The sequence below is a fragment of the Herpailurus yagouaroundi genome, unplaced genomic scaffold (genome assembly GCF_014898765.1).
Source record: "Herpailurus yagouaroundi ecotype Mexico unplaced genomic scaffold, PumYag 213, whole genome shotgun sequence".
Classification (NCBI taxonomy): domain Eukaryota; kingdom Metazoa; phylum Chordata; class Mammalia; order Carnivora; family Felidae; genus Herpailurus; species Herpailurus yagouaroundi.
The window spans coordinates 5,841,374-5,863,456 of record NW_024412444.1 but is presented as its reverse complement, the minus strand read 5'-3'; the positions used below and the strand labels follow the sequence as shown (position 1 = coordinate 5,863,456).

General features: G+C 40.6%; 1 long non-coding RNA gene across 3 annotated transcripts in view; it reads right to left on the bottom strand.

Moving 5' to 3' along the window:
* Positions 1–453: 453 nt before the first annotated feature.
* The window catches only part of LOC121016775 (uncharacterized), a 79,535-nt gene continuing 57,905 nt past the window's right edge, over positions 454–22,083 (bottom strand). Inside the window, exons 4-5 of one of the 3 annotated variants that reach the window (XR_005784447.1) lie at positions 16,384–16,469; positions 454–1,153 (exon numbers count right to left, since the gene is read on the bottom strand). This is a non-coding gene — a long non-coding RNA (uncharacterized LOC121016775). Of the gene's footprint in view, positions 1,154–15,943; positions 16,470–22,083 lie in introns of those variants that run through there. The other 2 variants (XR_005784450.1, XR_005784448.1) reach the window with 2 other exon arrangements.

Genomic DNA, 22,083 nt, shown 5'->3' with positions numbered 1-22,083 from the left:
TACACCCCCTCAGGTTTCCCTCAGGAATGTGACAAAGGACCCAAATAAAAATAAGTACTGAATCATAAAATGTATGACCCATGAGGAATGGTATGGCTACTGACCACCTCTCATACCATGGAAGCGAGCCAATCAAAAAGGAGAGAGTAGGGATTTAGAGTTACCTAGCCAATAAGGGTAAAACCGGAGAAGGAACAAGGGGGAAGGTAAGGGGTGGACCCAAATCCTATGAAACAGAGTCCCTTGCCTGCACTCCAGGGGCATTCACTTTCGAATGCTCCCATTCTGTAAAGAGAGCTTTCCTACTATTCCTACCTCTGATCTTATTATGTTCTAACAAAGTTTTGCCGGCTGCTCATTTATTTTGTATCCACATCTTCATTCTTTGAAGTGGAGAGACAATGAATCCGGGGTAATGAGGTAAAAAAAACAAACAAACAAACAAACAAACAAAAAAAAACAAACAACCCAGCCCTGCAACACTTACACATATTTGGCCTCGAATTCTTATTTAACAAAGTCAGGAGGAGCACACTGATCTAATTTGAGTCTTCCCAAAACAAAATCCGCATTTCAAAACCTGGTATTTTATCTTCCACAGCCTCACAAAGGTGCTTTCTTTCCACAAGCAAGAAATGGAGCCACTTTGTGGAGTAGGACACTCTCTAACGAGTTTTATAGGAAAGGTTAAATAAATGAACAATTGTGTGGGGTTTTGGGGTTTACTATCCCCATATGACGGATGAGGAAATGGAAGCCAGAAAGGTTAAGTGAGTTCATTGGCAAAGCTCACACGCGCACAAGATAGAGGAAACTTGGTGTCTTAGTACCGTGTTTCGGTTGCAAAATAGTTCTTCCATTTTGACGATGTATTCGTTCTCCTTTGCTACGTGACAAATTATCCCCAAATTTAGCAGCTTTTAACAACAAACATTACCTCACAGTTTCTGTGAGGCACAGCCTCTGACTCAGTGTCTCAAGATTGTCATCACAGCATCAGCAGGGCTGTGGGCACCTCAAGGCTTGACTGGAGAAGGATCCACTTCCACCGTCACTCTCTTGGCAGTTGGCCCTCATGGGCTGTGGCCAGAGGTCTCAGTTCCTGCCACGTAAGTCTCTCCATAGGGCTGTTCACAATATGGTGGTTCAATTCCTTCACAGCAAGGATATGAGAGAAAGAGAGAAAGAGAGGAAGAGAGAAAAGAGAGAGAGAGAGAGAGGGACAGAAGGAGCATAAGAGAAAGCAAACAAGATGGAAACCAGAGTTTTCGGTAACCTAATCATGTTAGTGATATCCCATCACTTTTACCACAATCTATTTATTAGATCTGAGTCACTGAGTCCAACCCACACCCAAAGGGGAAAAAAAATACAAAAGGCATGGGTACAAGGAGGATAATTGGGAACTATTTTGAGGCTGCCTACAAAAAAGGTTATTTTTAAAGAAGTCTATAAGTCAAAATAAATTTTTCATTAGACAGCTATTTAAAAATTCAATATTATATTTTGGTGTACATGATTAAATTGAATACCTCATCAAACCAATGATTAGAGATTAAAAATAACTTCATTGTTAAAATGGAAAAAAAAAACCAGCATTGATAATAATGCTAGCCTGAAATCGAAAGATTCAGACTGACAAGTGAAACTTAAAACATGTAAACATCTTTTCATTTTATTATATTCAACATCATGAATTTAATTCCAGGAAAACAAAATCATTCATCAATTAATGTCAGTTTGGATTTTATAGACCGACTGTTCTGGCTGCCTTTATTTGTAAACCTCACAGAATAGGTGCTACATTTGGCCTCATTCTACAACTAGGGGGACAGACAGCACAGTAAGGCAACTTGCCCAAGGTCAACTGCGAGCAGTAATTACAATTTAACATAAAAAAAAATCTGACTCCAGAGCCCACACTCTTAATTTTGGTGAGATCCTGAATCATAAGGAAAATAAACAATTTAACACAGGTTGCCAGCTCACCTGTGAAGGGATTGGCCCACATCTATTTGTTGTGGTACACTGGTTGGGAACCAGATGAACTCACTTCTACCTCCATTTCCTTTCAATCCAGTGACTTCCACTTTGCACTAGCAAATAATTAAGCTAAAGGAACATGACTCTCCTGATTTGTCACACATCCAACTATCCAACTGGTCAACCATCCATCCCTGAACTCATTCATCCATCCAACACTCCTGACTCAACTACACATCCATCCATCCATCCATTTTTCTAATCTTCCTGGTTCACCTGCCCTCAATTCCTGTTTCTCAAACACCAGGCGTTAACACTCTGGCCTCAGTATCTATAGTCATATCTATATACTACTTGTTCAATTATGATTTATTTAAAGATTTTAAGTGATCTCCACATACAACGTGGGGCTCAAACTCACAACTCTGAGATCAAGAGTCACACATTCTACCTATTGATCCATCTAGGTACCCCTCTATTGTATTTTTTTAAAATATCTACTTTACTTTAAAAAATATAGGAGTGCCTAGGTGGCTCAGTCAGTTAAGCATCTGACTCCTCACTTCAGCTGGGGCCATATCTCATAGTTCCTGAGATCAAGCCCCGCATTGGGCTCTGTGTAGACAGCAGTACGAAGCCTGCTTGGGATTCTGTCTCCCTCTTGCTCTGCCCCTCCCTGCTTGCTCTCTATCTCTCTCTCTAAATAAATTTTAAAAATAATAAACTTTAGAAAATATAAATGCCTCATTTGAGTTTACTCTAATATTTGTGAATTTGAGAGCTTTATATAGAAGTTTATTTTTCTCCAAATATATTTGGAAATAAATTCATGATTTTAAAGTATTTTATTTCTCAAAGGTACCAAACTTTGGGATTCAGTTTGGCCATCCCCAAGTGTTAGAAAGAGGAGAGGAACAGATGTACCCCATTGTCTTTATTTCAGGACCTACCCCGCAGTTTGAGGTGGGCAGAGAATCTGGACACAGGGATCCACCTTAGCCTGAGGTTCTGGGAAGCGAGGGGTAAAGGACTCTCTCCCTGCCCCCACCCATCTATCCTTAGGCTTTGTGCAGTTGACCGGTTACAAATGAGATTGTTTTCCTGAACACCTGTGGGGCCATCCTTGAGTCAATATTTCATATTCATTAACTAATGAACAGCTGGAGGCCGGTAAAGCCTTTCTGTGAACGCTGCTTTCAGAGTGTGCTAAATCAATACCCCTCCCTTGACTGTTCTCCCTTCCAGTAGCTGCATTTGGCTCTCTCTTAAATATTCACTCCTGGGTGGACTTGTAGCCTCTGTTGACAGTGTCTTATGCCTAGTTGGGGCCTCTGAAATATGTATATTGGGGCTGTTAGGGTGCATGAAAATACAAGGAAAGCGGGTCACTCGGACCATCTCTTTCCTCTCCCTCCTTCCCCTCACCTTCTCCCCCACACCCTCCTGGTCCTCTCCTTCTTCTTTCTCTATCTGCTTAATTCAATAACAAGTTCTTAAATAATCTACCTGTTTATTTCAGGCCACATATCATGATGGAGAAGACTGGAGCAAGTGAAAGAGGTACTAGTTAAAATGTTCCCTTAGTTTACCAAAGGTTTGGGAGGGGGGGATTTGAGTGCTTATCTCTAGGAGTTGTTGTAGAATATATAAAAAAAAAAATTATGGTCATAAACATGTATTTGATATGTGGAAAATTCCTCTAAACACTAGTTTTGTTATTTCTTTCTCCATATCCATCAAAAGAAGTAATTAATTTCTGATCACCCTTTTTTTACGATGCCATGTGACAATCAGATTATTACTTGGGAATACAAACATTTTAACAGATACTATTTTTTTTAGGCCTTGCCTTTTTCTGAGAGACTGACTTAGGCACGCTTGATCTTTATCCCTAGTCATGTGGCTCCACAGAATGAGTTGCAAAACCGACCATGCTCTGCTTTTCTATGCCTGAGAGGAAGCGTTCATTGTAGTATTTAAAGGTGTAAGAGATGCTCTTTGTCGCTTCTTAAATATTCTTAGGGCGCCCTCTTCTGTTTCCTAACAGTTATACTGCAAATGATTATCTTCTTTTAGGCTGAAAAATCAGATGCAATTATTCTGATGTGGGGAAAGTAGGGTAGTGTTAGCATCACCTCTAGCTGGCAGTGAAGCCAAAGGAGGCAGAGAGGAGACCGGACCGTCTACGTAGGGTTGTCAGAGCATTGTAACACTCACACTGCTTGTCAAAACTCTCTAGCAAATTTCTTGTGTCTTTTCTATAAATTCACAATGTTTGCAGAGAAATGAGGTATTATGGTCCCTTAGTACAAGTGAGAAATGGGAGAAAAAGTTTTCCTACTATTTATGGACTCTCCCAAGAGAGAATTATTCCTTGGTTGTTTAAGATGTAAGTAGTTGGAGGGGGTGTCTTGGTGGCTCAGTTGGTTAAGCATCCGACTTCAGCTCAGGTCATGATCTTGCAGTTTGTAAGTTAGAGCCCCTCACTGAGCTCTGTGTTGACAGCTCAGAGACTGGATCCTGCTTCAGATTCTGTCTCCCTTGCTCTCTGCCCCTCCCCCACTCACGCTGTCTCCCTCTCCCTCTCTGTCTCTCTCTCTCTCAAAAATAAATAAACATTTTAAAAAAAGATGTAAGTAGGTGGATATTTTCCTTCCTTCTTAGGACTGTTTGATTGTAAGTAGATGACACCAATGGAATTTAATTTGAGCAAAAGGAGGGAAATTATTACAAGTGTAGGATCCAAGGACAGGCCCCAAGAAGGGCCATTTTGGTACGTGGATTACTTAGAGCTGAAGGCAACTGATACCCCCTGGGCTCAAGAGAAATTTCTGCTACTCCCTTAACTACATAGGAGAATCTAAATTCGAAGCTCTTTTCAAGATAAGGGTTATTATCAGAGATAAATTTTATCTAAGTAACTCGTCTATATGGCAGGGCAAATATTTGTTTACCAAACATTTACTCTTTTTCATCCTCTTGTGAATTAATATTCTTTCCCTCTGAAGTCTCAGACCCTACCTCCCTTCTCAGTTCAGAATGATGTATACATCTCATTTTGCTTGTCGTTGGAGTTTCCATGTGTGTGTGGATTCTCCATATGTACACTATTGAATTTTGATTTTTTTTCCTGTTAATCTGTCTCATGTCAATTTGATTCTTAGTCCAGCTAGAAAGACCTTTGAGAGGAGAGGAATTTTTGCTTCCTGGCACAAGATACAAGGGTGTCTCAGGGAAGCCAAAGACAGAGGCGTCTCCGGCAGAGACTGGAACTTGACACGGCTGAGCCACCAGGACTGACATTCTACTCTCTGCTATTTCTCACTCAGATTCCATCTGCCCATCTTTCTGCTTTTTAGTTTTCTTCTGATGCCTCTGAGTTTTATGTCTGTATGTCTGTGACTTTGGGGACTCTCAGGGACCGACACTTTTCATCTCAGTCACAAATTACTGGGAGACAGAGAATCAGAGAGCCCTTGTTTGAGTCTGGTGTCTGGCCCTGAACCAATATGGCCAGAGGAGCAGCATACATGGAACTCAGCAGAAACACGGAACTCACTCCTGCATAGTTCTGAGAAAGAGTTCTTCAATCAAAAACTGATGCCTGAGCTACTTCAACAACTGACTAGAAGCCGGAGTTGGGCTTAAGTATATTCTGTTGCTCCAGGAGGAATTTCTGAAGCTTACAGCCCAGCCCTTCCCCATTCAGAGTGGCAACATCCTGATCAGTGAGGCCACTAAGGGCAAGGCCAGAGATAGGGATGTCCTCTGTAATCAGCAGCCACAAACCAAATATCTAAGGACATATTCCTAGAACCCTCAGGAGAATAACAAATAAGCTCTTACCTAAGTCTGGAAAGCTCCTAGTATGATAGGAGAAGGTAGGATTCAGTAGGCAGACAGGGAAAGATTAGGGCCAGAAGTCCCTGGGTGGGGAAATGAACCTATTTGGGGAAAATGCTGGGAATGCCTGACCACAGCAAACCCTCTCAAGGCATAATGTTCCTCTTAAGAATGTAACAGACCGCACCAACTCCCCACTCTGATTTCCCCTCAGGAATTTGACAGAAGACCTAAGTATGGCCATAGACCACCCCTACCCCTCATACAATAGAAACAAGCCAATCCGGAATGGACAACCTGGCGCCTAGACCTATCAAGCCAATAAGGTTGGAACCTGAGGAGGAACAAGGGGGAAGGGAAGAGGGAGGGCTGACCAGAACCTTATAAAACAAGGACACTTGCTGATAGTCCACGGGCATTCACTTTTGAATGTCCTCTCTCCGTAAAGAGAGCTTTCCTACTATTCTTACTTTCTAATCGTATACTCTAATAAACTTTTGCCCACTGCTCATTTTGTGTCCACCTCTTCATTCTTTGAAGCAGTGAGACAATGAATCCTAGGTGTGGAGTAAAAAAAAAAAAACAAACCTGCAACATTAGAAGCATTACTCCAAGAGAGAGTGCTTTTTCTGTGAAATGGTAATACATTATTGTTGTTGTTATTATTATTGTTATTAAAGCAATACATATTTTTCACTGTCCCCAAACCCTATGGACAAGTAACACAACAGTCATTGAAACCCCCTCTAGTTTCTACCCTATCCCAAGAAACACCTAATGATAACACTTGAAAATATATCATACTCTTACAAAGAAACAGGCCCAAAATGGAGTCACTTATGTGAAGCCTCACCAAGCCTACCTAACCTAACTGCAGTTTCAGCCTCTTCCAGGAATGGAATTTTAAACCAATCTTTCTGGAATTTCCCAATCTGCACTAGTCAGGTAATCTACAGGGTGAGTCCTTCCTCTAAGGGAAGGTGACCTTTCTTTTCTTTTGCAAATAACATGTTGCCCCATCTTCCTTCTTATAAAAATCTTCCATTTTGTACAATTCCTCAGAACTCCTTTCTACTTGCTAGATGGGATGTGCCCAATTCGCAGATCATTGAATAAAGCCAATTAGATCTTCAAATTTACCCAGTGGAAGTTTGCTTTTTAATAATACTGAAATATTTGGGGCACCTGGGTGGCTCAGTCAGTTAAGCATCCGACTTCCGCTCAGGTCATGATCTCACAGTCGGTGAGTTCAAGCCCCGCGTCAGGCTCTGGGCTGACAGCTTGGAGCCTGGAGCCTGCTTCAGATTCTGTGTCTCCCTCTCTCTCTGCCCATCCCCTGCTCATGCTCTGTCTCTCTCTGTTTCTCAAAAAATAAATAAATGTTAAAAAACATTTAAAAAAATAATAATACTGAAATATTTTCCTTTGAGTAAATGAATTTGTATATGAGAATCCACCATGATTACGTAAGACAGAACTTGAGGTGCAGGAACCTCAAGTTTTTCTAAACCAATCCAGTCACTTGCCAGGGTTTGGTACAACATCTCCTCAGACACTCTGATGTGTGTGCATACATGTGTGTAGGTGGGGGGAGACTTTCCTTTCCCACGTTGAAGTTACACAGAAATGTTTGAATTTATTCGGTACAGAAATATGGGGAAAGGTTTCTGGTCTTCAGTCCACTAGAGTCGCTCTCCTTGGGTTCTCAGCTTGATCTCCGTGCTTTCTGTGCCAAGTCTGGGGTTGAGGTTCCCAAGCTCCATGCCCAGACCAGCTCCCTGGGCTTCAGTTTATGCTGCTTTGCCCTTTCATGGGAACTGTGAGTGCTTCACAGGGTCGTTACCATTCCTAGAACCATTTAATGCTTCAATTCTCCCAAACTCCAGAGAACTGACTTTCTTCCTCAAAGCCCCTTCAGATAAGCCCCTAACCCCCACAGCACCACTGCTACCTTTGGGTATCAATTCTAACTTGCCACCATATGACCTCCTGAAGGAATTTGCCTTTGAATGAACCACAACTGCAGGTAACTGTGGGGTAACCCAACAGCCTGGGGGCCAGCAGGATTGGTGGTCAAAGAATTCACCCGAGGCAGAACAAAGGAGACAAAGTTACTGAATACAATGCAGGGCAGCAGCACAGCAAAGGAGAGACTGTCTACCATGAGGTGGTGATGAGAGGCTGCAACTATAGGGTGGAGTGAGGCAGTATGGGGATCTATGGAATTTTCCCTTTTTTATTACTGTGCCTGGTTTTAAGTAGCCCATCGGTGAGTGAGGGCCTGTGGCCTAATGAGCCTCTTTGCATCCGGGTCCATATTCACTGTGGGCCCTCTTCCCTTGCTCAAGTGTCCACTGTTGAAGCCTGTTGCCTAAGAGCAGCCTCTATAATAATTAAATCTGGCTGTACTCTACCTAAACCTACTTCTTTATAGTATGGTCATTTAATAATTTGACAGTTCTTGAGTGTATGTACAGTATGTAAATAATTACTTAAATCTATAGTTTCGTGTTATTTATAGCAACCATTTTTGAAAGTCCCTTATGATCCAGACACTATGCTAATTTCTTAACCTTCATTAGTTTTGATCCTTACCACAATTGACCTATGGGCAATTCAGTCATTTACCAAGGTTATAGTTGTATTATCAAATAGAAATATAATGTGAGTCACAAAGTTTCACTTATAATGAGAAGTTTTAAATTTCATAGGTAATTTAAAATCTTCTAGAGCTTATTAAAATGTATAAAAAGAAAAATTAATTTTTAACATGTTTTAACTCAACATATCTAAAAGATTATCATTTTTAAAACCAATATAAAACTTGATGAGCTATTTTACATTTTTTATACCAAGTTTTCAAATATGCCGTGTGTATTTTTCATGGACAGCACATCGCAATGCGGACTAGATGGTGAAAACTTCAGCTAAATAGTTCTACCTCATCATTACTAATCATCAGGGACATGTAAATCAAAACCACAAGGAGATAATCACCTCACACCTGTTAGAGTGGCTATTATCAAAAAGACAAGAGATAAAAGGTATTGACAAGGATATGCACTGTTGGTGGGAAAGTAAATTGGTATAGCCACTACAAAAATGGGATGGAAGTTCCTCAAAAAATTAAAAATAGAACTACCATGCGATCCAGTAATTCCACTACTGGGTATTTACCCGAAGAAAACAAAACCTAATTTGAAAAATTATTATTAGTAGTATTATTAAAGCATCATTTACAATAGCTAAATTATGCAAGCAAGCTAAGTGTCTATGAGTGGATGAATGGATAAAGAAGATGTGGTATATATACAATGGACCATTATTCAACCATAAAAAAGAAGGATATCTTGTCATTTGCCACAACATGGACAGACTTTGAGGGCATTATGCTAAGTGAAATAAGTCAGAGAAAGACACTGCATGATCTCGTTTATACGGGATATCTTAAAGAAAAACAAAAATAAAGATGAACTCATAGATACAGAGAACAGATTGGTTGGTGGTTGCCAGTGACAGGGGTCGAGAGTGGGCAAAATGAGTAAAGGTGGTCAAAAGGTACAAATTTCCAGTTATAAAACAAATAAGTCCTGGGGATGTCATGTACAGCATTGTGACTATAGTCAATAATACCATATTGTAAGTAGATCTCATCACAAGAAGAAAAATTGTAACTACAGGTGGGGGATGGACGTGAACTAGAATTATAGGGGTAATCATTTCCCAGTATATACAAATATCAAGTCATTATATTGTATGCCTGAAACTAATATAATCTTATATGTCGACTATATCTCAATAGAAACCAACCGACCAAAACCAAAAAACAAATAAATAAAGAATTCTGCCCATGCTTAGGCCAATGGAATTTTTGGTCTTTGCTTTTGTTTCTTTATGGACTAGGAGAGGAAACACAATGGCCTTGGTATTCTAGAAGGGGAAGAAAAGATATACAAAGCACATACTAATATACTGAGATATAATATTACCGCTCTACCTGTTGTTGCCACTTTTACCAGAGCTCCTCTGCTGTGCACTGAGGCCAAGCAGAAGTTAACTAAAGCCTGGCCAGCCAGTGGGTAATTATGATTCAATAAGGCCTTGCTTAGTCAGTGCGGTTGCCTCAGGAAGGAGCCCAGCTCTTTATTAGCTATGTCTGAGATGCTGTACTCTTTCATGGAATTTTGTTAAACCTCGTACTTAAGGAAACAATCAACAAAACTAAAAGGCAGCCGAAGGATTGGGAAAAGATATTTGCAAATGACATATCGGATAAAGGGTTAATATCCAAAAATGTATAAAGAACTTAGCAAACTCAACACCTGAAAAACAAATAATCCAGTGAAAAAATGGGCAGAAGACATGAATAGAGACTTTTCCAAAGAAGACATCCAGATGGCCAACAGACACATGAAAAGACACTCAACCTCACTCATCATCAGGGAAATAAAAATCAAAACCACAATGAGATCCCACCTCACACCTGTCAGAATGGCTAACATTAACAACTCAGGCAACAACAGATGTCGGCAAGGATGCAGTGAAAGAGGATCTCTTTTGTCTGCTGATGGGAATGCAAACTGGGGCAGCCACTTTGGAAAACAGTATGGAGGTTCCTCAAAAAATTAAAAACAGAACTACCCTACAACCCAGCAATTACACTACTAGGAATTTACCCAAGAGATATAGAAATGCTGATTCATAGGGACACACATACCCCAGTGTTTATAGCAGTGCTATCAACAATAGCCAAATTATGGAAAGAGCCCAAATGTCCATTGACAGATGAATGTATAAAGAAGATGTTGTATATATATACAATGGAGTGTTACTTGGCAATCCAAAAGAATGAAATCCTGCCATTTGCAGCAACGTGGATGGAACTGGAGGGTATTATGCTAAGTGAAATAAGTCAGAGAAAGACAGATATCATATCCACTCCTATGTGGAACGTGAGAAACTTAACATCATGGGGGAAGGGAAGGGTAAAAAAATAGTTACAAACAGAGAGGGAGGGAGGCAAACCATAAGAGGCTCTTAAATACAGAGAACAAACTGAAGGTTGATGGGGTGGGGGGGTAGGGAGAGGGGAAAATGGATGATGGGCATTGAGGTGGGCACTTGTTGGGATAAGCACTGGGTGTTGTATGTAAGAGATGAATCACGGGAATCTACCCCCAAAACCAAGAGCACACTGTATACACTGTATATTAGCCAACTTAACAATAAATTATATTTAAAAAAAACCCCAGAGGTATTAAAAAAACTTTTTTAAGTAAGTTTCATACCTCATATGGAACCCAACAAGGTAGTTGAAGTCACGACCCTATGATCAAGACCTGAGCTGAGATCAAGAGTCAGACACTTAACCAACTGAGCCATCCAGGTGCCGCTAAATTTTATTTTTATCAAGATATAATTTACACACAGTAAAATTCATCCTTTTCAGCGCATGGTCCTATGAGTTATCATAAGCACCACCCCAATTAAGACACATAATATCTCCTCCCCAAATCCTCATGCCCCTGTACAGATAATCCCTAACCCCATTCATGCCTCTAGCAATTACTTCAGTTTTTCTGCCTATTCCAGAAAGTCCTAAAAACATATTTATAGAGGACTGTAGAGCAGCCATTTGATTCTACCTCTTTCACTCAACATCATGCTTTTGAGATTTATCCATTTACTACTGCTTAATATTCCGCAGTATGGATATGTTACATTTTTTTTAGCCATTTATTAGCTGAAAGATATCTGGATTGTTCTAGCTTTACAGATCACAAATAAAACTGTTATAAACATTTGTATACAAAACCTAGAGGCATTTTTATTTGAACTGTATAAGTTTTATAATTACACAGTACTTCAACCACATGCTACGTTGGCCTCCCCAAGATGTTAAATTATATACATGTACACACACACAGACACACACACACACACACAATATTTAAATAACATAAATAGCCAGGGCACCTGGGTGACTCAGTCGGTTAAGTGTCCAACTTCAGCTCAGGTCATGATCTCACAGTTCTTGAGTTAGAACCCTGCATCAGGCTCACTGCTGTCAGTGCAGAGCCCGACACTGTCCCCCTCTTTCTCTACCCTTCCTGGACTCTCTCTCTCTCAAAAATAAATAAACATCAAAAAATAAACAATATAAGTAGCCATATATACTTGCTACTTTAAAAAATGTAAAATTAGTCAAATATTTTCACAGTTGTTGACTCCTGGAACATCCAGTTCAGCATCAGCAAGAGCTATCCATTTGAGATATTGAGCTTATGTTTCCCCCCATATATTCTCTTACTGACTGGTATTCACACACAGCAGTAATATAATAAATATTTTCCTTTGTTTTTGTTCCACATCACACTGACCTCATTTGCTAACCCCCTGCACTGCTCTGGACTGGGGCTGAGATCTTCAATCGTTGGCAACATGATGATTTACAACTGCCTGTCAGTGTTCCCAAGAAGTAAAGAAAAATGAGATCCTTCTGAAAATGTTATTTTGCTATTGACCAGGAAACTCTTGGTACATCTGGTGGATTTCACTTTTACTACTTGCCATTGAATTCAGAGCTCCAGATTTCCAATCTTTCCCAGAATCCTAAAAGAATGGCCTTGACAAGTGCTATGATCTCAACTGTCATGCTAGACAACTGGCTAAGACAAAGATTAAAGCTTCCCCATTGGCTGCATGGTTAAGTATCTTAGTTTTGCTCTAGAAGAGAAGCTGGCAATTGAGTTAAAATGAGCATGCTTTGCAAACTTCACACCTTGTATGTGACATCTGTAAAGCATGGACTCCAAGTTATTGGATATTTCTTGATGGCTAAAAATAATTCTTTTGCCTTGCCTTCCTGATGCTTACCATATTATTTCCTGACTGTTTAAGGGAGGGGGAAGATTTATCAGAGAAGAGCCTTTTCTTCTTTTATTTCTATACCCAAGGACTGGGTTTCTTGTTGCACATTTTCAAGTATCAGAAGGCTGAAACTCTGGGGTGCCTGGGTGCCTCAGTTGGTTAATAATCTGGCCCCTGATTTCAACTCAGGTCATGATCTCACAGTGCATGGGCATCAGGCTCTGTGCTGACAGTGCAGAGTCTACTTGGGATTTTCTCTCCCTTTCTCTCTGTCCCTCCTTCACTTGTGTGTGTGTGTGTATGTGCACACACACACACACACACACACACACACACACACACACTCTCTCTCTCCCTCAAAATAAATAAACATTAAAAAAAAGAAGAAGGCTGAAGCTCTGTGATTATGAGTGAATCAGATTTGGGGTTAAGTGTCCAGAAAAAAATGGGGAAAAAAACCCGTAAACAGCAATAATAATTGATGTCATTTATTGATCATGTGCTTACTCGGCTGATACTGTGCAGAGTCCTATATATTCATTACAGTATTTATTACTCGCACAAATAACCCCATATAGTAAATGCTTTTATATTACCCCCTTTTTGTAGATGAAAACACTGAAGCTTACAGAGGTCAACGGCTTGCTTAAGATGACACAGCCAGTATATGGCAGAGCTGGGTTTGGAATATAGTTGCATTGACTCCAAACTTCTGCTTATTAATGACTAACCTTTAATTGCCTCTAGGCCTGTCCAATATCCCCTGACTCTTTCATCTGTTGGTAATAGTGGAATTGATATGGCCTATATGCTGGACTCAATAATTGGATTTTCTTAAGCGATTATTCATGGACCTGTGCCCCATGATGCCTTCTGTGGAGTCCATTTGTTATCTACTCCATATTTTCCCAATGTATTGCTTAATGATACTTCATTTATCTCCAGATATTAGAAAGACCATGGAGGACAGGGGTTTTTTTTAGATTAAGTTTTCATAGCTAACTCTCTTTTGGATACACAGGTGGCATTTGATTTCTGAAGCTACCTTAGGTTGGATGCGGAAGTGCAAAGGAGCCAGAGAAAGTAAGGTTAAGTGTACAGGCTGAGAGCTTTGATGGGCCAGCAGCCATAACGATATGATGTAAAACCTCAGTTGCTTCCCAACTAAAAGTTGAGTGAATATCATCCTTTATTTTACAGATGAGGAAACAGAAGCTCAGAAAGATGAAGAAACTTGTCCAAGGTCCCTTGGTAAATAAGCAGTGGGGGGCTTAATTTAGACTTTTGTTTCTTTTTTAAAAATTTCAGACTTTCCCTTCATTGAGCTGCTTCCTGAATTGGAGAAAGGATATGGACCCTAATTTCTTTGTGCTGTTTACTGCCAGGGTGGTGGTGACAGTGTGAAGGCAGCTCCTTAAGCACACTGAAAGGTCTATCTTTCTGAGATAAGAGAACATTGGGAACCGATTGTGCTTTTACTTTGGCCCAAGTGGGATGACATCAATGTCCCATCTCAACAGAAGCAGCAAACTGGGCCAGTAGGAGGTGGGTGCAAATGAGTAAATCTAGATGTGTCCAGGCGGTATCGCTCCTATGTAACGTCGATGAAATTATATCTGGAAGTATATGTTTTATGTGTGGATTAGGTTCTCAGAACTAACTGGGAAGAAGACAATTGCAAAGAGACAAAATTATCCCTAAAAATTCCTGAGTAAGAAGACATGGAGACCGAACAATTGTCTTAAGCGTTTTCTCAGGCTGATGATGTTCCAATGTTAGAACAGATTGCTGTTTCTTCAGTGGAGCACGAGGTGAGAAGCTGGTTTGTGGGAAGGTGTCATGTGGCATGACCACCACTTCTCTTGAAGCGTCTGTAAGATGTGCACACGAGGAGAAACCCCATATGCATCTCTCCCGGGCTCAACTCATGATGGGGCAGAGTCAACGCACTACCGCCATCTTCCTTTCTGCTGTGTCCCAACATCCTGCCTGCAAGGCTGACGCGTGGGTGCAGAATCAGGTGTGCAAGACACGTATTGTGTGGGGCAGGAACGACAGAACAACCTGAGACTTATTTCCATAGATGCATCAGGAAGGATTTTTAGCAGCCTGGATAGTAAAAAGGGCAGAGATAGCAAAAGACACCTCTCCTCTCTTAAATGGGTGGTATGGATCGGGAGATGTCTTTTTACCTACGACCAAAGACTGCAGAAGGGAAGGAGAGAGAATAAAAAAGAGCCAAACCAGATATTTTCCGGAGTAATTTTCTTAACATTTTATTGTTTAAAGGAAAAAGAAATTCCTCCACCAAGAATAGAGAACTTACAATGAATATATGAATGTGTCGAAAGAGATTTTTTGTGGTCACTTAAATAATTTATGTGTTACATGGATAACCAAAGCATACAACTTTACAAGGTATTTACTATTTATGGATTTTCCCTCCCCATTTTATTGAATTGGTTTATTGAATTAGTTGCACTCACAAAGAACTGCTATGTGCTACTGAGACGCTTGAATTCGTTGAGCATTTATGGGGGATCTTTTTTATATTAGCGATTAATGTCTGGATTCAAATGCTATCAAGAGTTAATGTAAAGGGGCGCCTGGGTGGCTCAGTTGGTTAAGCCTCCCACTTTGGCTCAGGTCACGATCTCGCAGTCCGTGAGTTCGAGCCCCGCGTGGGCCTCTGTGCTGACAGCTCAGAGCCTGGAGCCTGTTTCAGATTCTGTGTCTCCATCTCTCTCTGACCCTCCCCCGTTCATGCTCTGTCTTTCTCTGTCTCTCTCTCTCTCTCTCTCTCTCTCTCTGTGTCAAAAATAAATAAACGTTGAGAAAAAAAAATTTAAAAAAAATACTAGAAAAGAAAAAGAGTTAATGTAAGTTTTTTAAAAGCCTTGAAAGACACATTTCAAGAGGAGGCAGGGCTGAGAGGAAATACCTTGGCTCTCCCTCCTGCTGTGCTATCTCATCTTCTCTGTGGCTTTGGTCCAATGTCTGGCCATCTAGGCCTTCATTTATTTATATATATTTTTAATGTTTATTTTTGACAGAGAGTGAGAGAGACAGAGCATGAGTGGGGGAGGGGCAAGAGAGGGAGACACAGAATCGGAAGTAGGTTCCAGGCTCTGAGCTGTCAGCACAGAGCCCGACGCGGGGCTCGAACTCACAAACTGCCAGATCATGACCTGAGCCGAAGTCGGATGGTTGAGACTGACTCAGCCACCCAGATGCCCCGGCCTTCATTTATTTATAAACCAAATGATCATTTTGTACCAAATGACCGCTGTGTTTCTTGGTTACATTTTGAAGTCTGGGGCTACCCATTTCAAGTCACATTTGAATATGCCATTTGACAAAGCATTACAACTTCTTTTTTTTGTCTGTTCAGAGATACTTTCTCCACACTCTGCCAGTAGAATTGCTTGAGGGCAGATCTCTCAAATGAGGCTCCCATGGGAGAAGAGAAGGGGAAGGAAGATTTGAGCTTCACAGATTGAAAGCAGCTACTCCCCCAGCAGGCCATGCACGCAGGGAAGAGAAAAAGTGCAGGGCAGAATTTAAACTAAGTGTTGGGTAGCATTTCTTGGTTTGGAAAGTGGAGCGAGGGCACAAAAATATTATTTTTAAAAACCTCTCAGCATTTCCAAAAGTGAATCCCTTGAAAAGTTAACAGTTGCTTCTTACCTACTTCTGGTTTCGATTCAGCCCAAGGATATTTCATGGTCCAACATATTTGGAAACTGAGGTTGAAGTCTTTCTTTACTACAGAACTTCCGAGAGACGGTAATATGTTAATGCATATTATGATTCCGCAAGCAAGAAGAAACACCCCAAGAAACTTAGAACTTCCAAAACTTCTTGGACCATGGAATATTTTCTATAATGTATTCTCAGAACTAGTGTTCCCTGGAACACAATTTGAAAATATGTTTCAGCTGTCCAGTATTAGCCAGTACAGAAAACTCGATTCCTGTAATCTGGTGTAATGGGAGAGAAAACTGTGATCTAATTAGGTTGCCATTTGAAATATCAATGACTCGGAATGCTGGGTAAGTATAATTCTTGCCACCTTCCTTCATTTGCTGAGCAATTCAAGTGACCAAAACAAGTGACCAAAAAGTAAGCTTATCCTCTCTCACAGGACCCAGCCATTATTGCTGTATTGGTTCAAAACATTTACCTGCTCCCCCTTGTTTTTAAAAGTAAGACCTTTAACAAGATCTTCAAGGCCCTGTGTGGTCTGGCCTGCCCTGCACTTCAGCTTGGTTTAATGCCATCTACTGCACACACGTTTCCGGGGGCTGTATAACAAATTACCACAAAGTGATGGTATGGCCATATTCCCTCTGAAGCCCTTGCCTCTTCCAGCTTCTGGTGGACCCAGGTGTTCCTTGCCTCATGGAAGCCTAACGCCAAGTCCTGCCTTTGTCCTCACATGGCCATCTTCTCTCTGTGTGCCTGTTTCCAACTCTTATATAGACACCAGTCACGGGGAACCTGCGTGGTTCAATCGATTAAGTGTCTGACTTCTGCTCAGGTCATGATCTCGCAGTCCGTGACTGTGAGCCTGCCCTGGGCTCTGTGCTGACAGCTCAGAGCCTGGAGGTGCTTGGGATTCTGTGTCTCCCCCTCTCTCTGCCCCTCCCTGCTTGTGCTCTCTCTCTCTTCCTCCCTTTCTCTCAAAAATAAATAAACATTAAAAAAAAAAGATACCAGTCACATTGGATTAAGGAACCACTCTACACCAGTGTGACCTCACACTAACCACTTCCATCTTCAATGACCCTATTTCCAAGTAAGGCCACATTTTGAGGTATTGGGGGTTAGGAATCAACACATTTTTTTGAAGGATACAATCCAACCCAGAACTATACCCTTGCTCTCTCCTTTATCAACTTCTTTAATTGCCTAGATCTCTCCCCCAAGCTCCTCATCCCAAGACTTTTGCAAGTAAATACTCCTCCTTTTGTTATTCCACCTTACTCCACCAAACAATTTCACCACCTCTGACCTTTCTGACAGGGTCGTTTCTCCATTTTCTAGCATCTCACAATGTATTCCAAGCACTGAGCTCACTGGTAATTTTATATGATGTCTGTAACTATTGTCTTCACATCTGTCTTCCCCATTTTCCCTTTTCATGGACAGGTGCTACGTCAGTTTCGCATTCAGGTGTATCCCTAGAACACTTAGCATAGTTCCTGGCCCAGCTTAAAACAAGCTGTGCCTTAATATTTTCAGAACAATATTTTAAAATAGACAAATGAATCACTAGATCAATCAATGAAATTAAAACCTTTCTGAACAAATGTTCCAGAAAGGCATCTCTGCTACCTTTTCATGACTGCCAAAAGACACGTAGCCTAGGGCGGAAAGGGAGGGGAACAGAAACTCCCTGGGTGGCATGTTCCTCCTCACTCATGGCGGGTTGTGCCTGTGAAATTTTGCAGTTGCTCTGAAACTCCTGTCATTGTGAAAGCTGACTCTTGCAAAACAATGTAACGATCGTCGCACTGCTGACTCTGAGCGCAAGATCATTTATGTAGCCGCTTTGTGGAGTGTGTATGTTCTTCCCCTGACAGGTGCTTGAAAAGAGAGTCTGTGCCATTTTCATTCAGCCAATCTCAGAGGAGAACTGAGCTCTCTGCCTGATTGCAAAGCTGGCTTTGCCTTCAAAGCCTGAAAGAGCAACAGGTGTCTCTAGCGTCAGCCTGGCAGAAGCAGGGAGCACGTTACCTTCCTCCGTTAGAAAGTCTTATCCGAAGTGGGATGCTGCATCTAGTTTCATGAGAATAATCGGACATTGCTAGCCACAGATCCAAGGAGCATGTTAAATACAGTGAAAATCCTCCAAGAAAGTTTGGTTCGGGAATAAGGGTTTCATGGTTCTCCTGGTGGTTGAAAAAGTTTATAGCAGGGAAAGGATTCCCTGCAAATAATAACTGGCTTTCTTCTGTTCTCCTCTCTATTGAAGACCCTTCTCTAAAATCTTAGCTCTGTTCCTTTTGTTTCCCTTTTATTTAATCTAGACCTATGTTTCTCAAACTGTGGCCCACTGACAATGGAATCACCTAAAAAGAGCATGGACAAATCTTTATTTCTCCCCAGGCTTACTTAGACTTTCCAAGGTAGGACAGAGGAATACTTACTTTTTTTTTTTCATTAAAAATTAAAAAATATATATTTATTATTTTTTGAGAGAGAGAGACAGAGTGTAAGTGGGGGAGGGGCAGACAGAGAGGGAGACACAGAACCCAAAGCAGGCTCCAGGTTCTGAGACGTCAGCACAGAGCCTGATGCAGGGCTTGAACTCATGGACTGCAAGATCATGACCTGAGCAGAAGTGAGATGCTTAACCGACTGAGCCACCCAGGTGCCCCGAGGAATCCTTATTTTAAACAAAATCTACGGGGGAATTCTTACGTACCCTAACATTCAAGTACCACTTGCTTAGATTGGCAATCTATGGTAAGAGTTCTCCAATGAACATTCATAAATAAATCCCAATAGAAAAATCACATAATATTTAGGTTTTATGTTATTTAATTATTTAAATATTACTGTTTTAGCTAAAACTTTTTGAATGTAACAGAGATGTATGTACATTTAGATTCAAAAAAGCATGACAAGTGTAATGGCAATCATCTCGTGTACTATGCCTCCCCTCGTGTGAACAGCAGACCAGATGGGCCATTGATCTTGACTACAGCTGATGGCATTAGAAGCATATGACCTGAGCTGGGCCAATCAGATTCTCTATTTTACAAAATCGAAATTAGTCCCAAGAATAGGATTAGGAGGTGATGCAGATCTAGGGCTGTGGCTGGAGTTGGAGTCATGGCTATCATCTTGTCTAACTGCATGGTGGAGTAGAGGAAGTGTTAGAAGGAAGACAGAATGAAGTTGACATGCATGCATGAGAGGAAGCACTGGTCTTTCAGGGAGGAAATTTAGTTACTGGTCATCCAGTTCTAGGTACCAGCTCCTATTGGCAATGCACAGTATTTTCTGGTAAAGAAATGACATTTAGTTTTTGGACTCTTGTCATCCTTATAACAAAGGTTATTGTCAATAAAAATGCAGAAGGTACTCAGTGATGAACGATGCAGAGAGACTATGGAGGAGTATCACTTTTCATTGAGATTTTTTACTCAATGACGTGTTCCAGGACATGGGTCAGCCTGACACATATTTACATGTTCTGACTCAATATTAATTTTCTTCTATAATGTGTTCTGATCTGGTTTCTCCTGTCATATTATCTGACAACGCTACTATTCTTAAAAGTGGATTTGCAATCAGGGACCAGAGCAAGTGGATATAACCTTTGACCAGTTTATGGCATTGTCACCTAAGGGAAAATGACTCATAGGAAACCCTTGTCACTAACAAGATTACACAATTTAATAAACATTCTTGAGTATGTTTTATGTACCAGCACATCTTCGTTATACAGATTTATCTGAAATAGGTCATCTTTGGTATCCTTCTAAATGAAATCACAAAACAATCCCCATAACTCAATGTGGTGTGAATCATGAGAAGCTACAAGAAAGAGAGCTCTTGAGAAAAAGAAAAAAAGTTCATCAGAAAGGAAAACTCTGAGAGGCCAGAATTGAAAGACAAGTGATGATCGTCTTGTCTCTTTTAATCCTGTATCAGGAAATCTCCTAATTACTGTCTGTAGCATTTTAGAAAAAAAACATCAAAGAAAAGTATCTATTCAAATCCCAACATCAAGCATGATGAAATTTAATGAGCCTAAAGTAATAGTAATAAGGCCTTTTCCACTACTCTGCCCCAGACAAATTCCCATTATCTTCTGTTATTTTTGACATTTGTTCTCCTGGAAGAACACTTCAGACAAGATCTTGGGTTGGAAATGGTCAGAAGATAAGGGAAATTTTTCATTAGTTCTACTCTTCCTCTCTCTCAGAGCCATCAACTTCCAGGATGTACATTTGTTTTCAGAATGAAGAGATAGTTGTCTTAATTAGCCTCACAACTAGAGTGACAGGCTTCTTTGAATTAAAATTGCATCAAAATAGACACCACAACAGGACTCAATTATTGCATAATTGGCATGAGTTTTAGATTGCTTGGGAAGCATTAACTGACCTGTCTCCAGAGTTGGTATGAGGAAAGATGTGGGTTTCTGATGCTTGTCATGAGAACTGTCTGATATTGCTGTCAAATCCAGCACATTTCTCACTGTGGGGCACACAGGGTCTTTTAATGATGCTTCTCCTACATTTTTTGAAAAGGGCATCCTACCACATATCATCTGGTTTGTCCTCCAGGAAACACAGTCTGGTCTGGCGTTGTTTAAAGTATGTTTCCATATAATGCAATCTAAGTGTTTTGGGGATACCTAGTACTGATTCTTCTAGACAGAACTAACAAGCATGTCTGAAATACAATTAGGTGAGAGGTTGCACTTGAAAGAGAATTCTGTACTCAGCTAAGATTGGGAAGTCCCGGAAGCTCTATTTACCTCTTGGCAAATCACAATCTATGCTGCGTAGAACTGTAAACTCCGTGATGTCGGGGACTGTATCTTTCATAGACTTTTCATATCCCTATGTTCAGTATAAGACTGGAGTATTCGTGAAAAAAAAACCCATTCATTAGATGGCACAGTAAAGGTTCGGAGGAATCCTTGAATAAGAATCTGTTTACCTTTATTTAACCTACTATTTCCCCCAAAGGTTTGATCACAGAACTCTTCTGTTTTTAAGGCAACACCACATTATACCCACAGAACACAATTTGGCAAATGGTGGCCTCCATCATCATCCCTCCATGTTTTCCTAAGGTTTACCTGCTCCCTTCAGTAAAGAATTTAAAAAGTGTAGAACTGAGCCATTATTTAAAAAGATACATTTACACATCATTTTATATTTTAAAGTTACAGAAAAAGGAAACAATGGGAAAGAATTTGAAATGGCTAAGTCCTCATACCCCAGAATCAGCTATGCCACATGTCCAAGACTTTGATAATTTTCATGGACAGTGAAACACAGAAACTTCTGAGTAATCTGGGCATCCAGCTTGAAAACAAAACATAGCCATGGAAAGCTGCTCATACTCTTACAGGCTTCTGTCATTCTCTCAGACTACTTAGGCTACGTCTCCCTTCCTGTGGGGGTTTAGCCACACTGCCCTCCTTTGGTTCCACCATTCTGTTCTAATCCTTTTCACGTTGGTATCTTCACACAAGCTGCTTGAAAACCACTGTCCTTCTCCCTATTCACCTAGGTAAATTTTCCTTAGCTTTCATATATGGGTTCAAGCATAATTTATTTTTCAGGGAAGAATTTCTGAATCTGTAACTTCAATGCATTCTAAACTTGTCCATTGTAGCATTCATCATAATCTTACTCA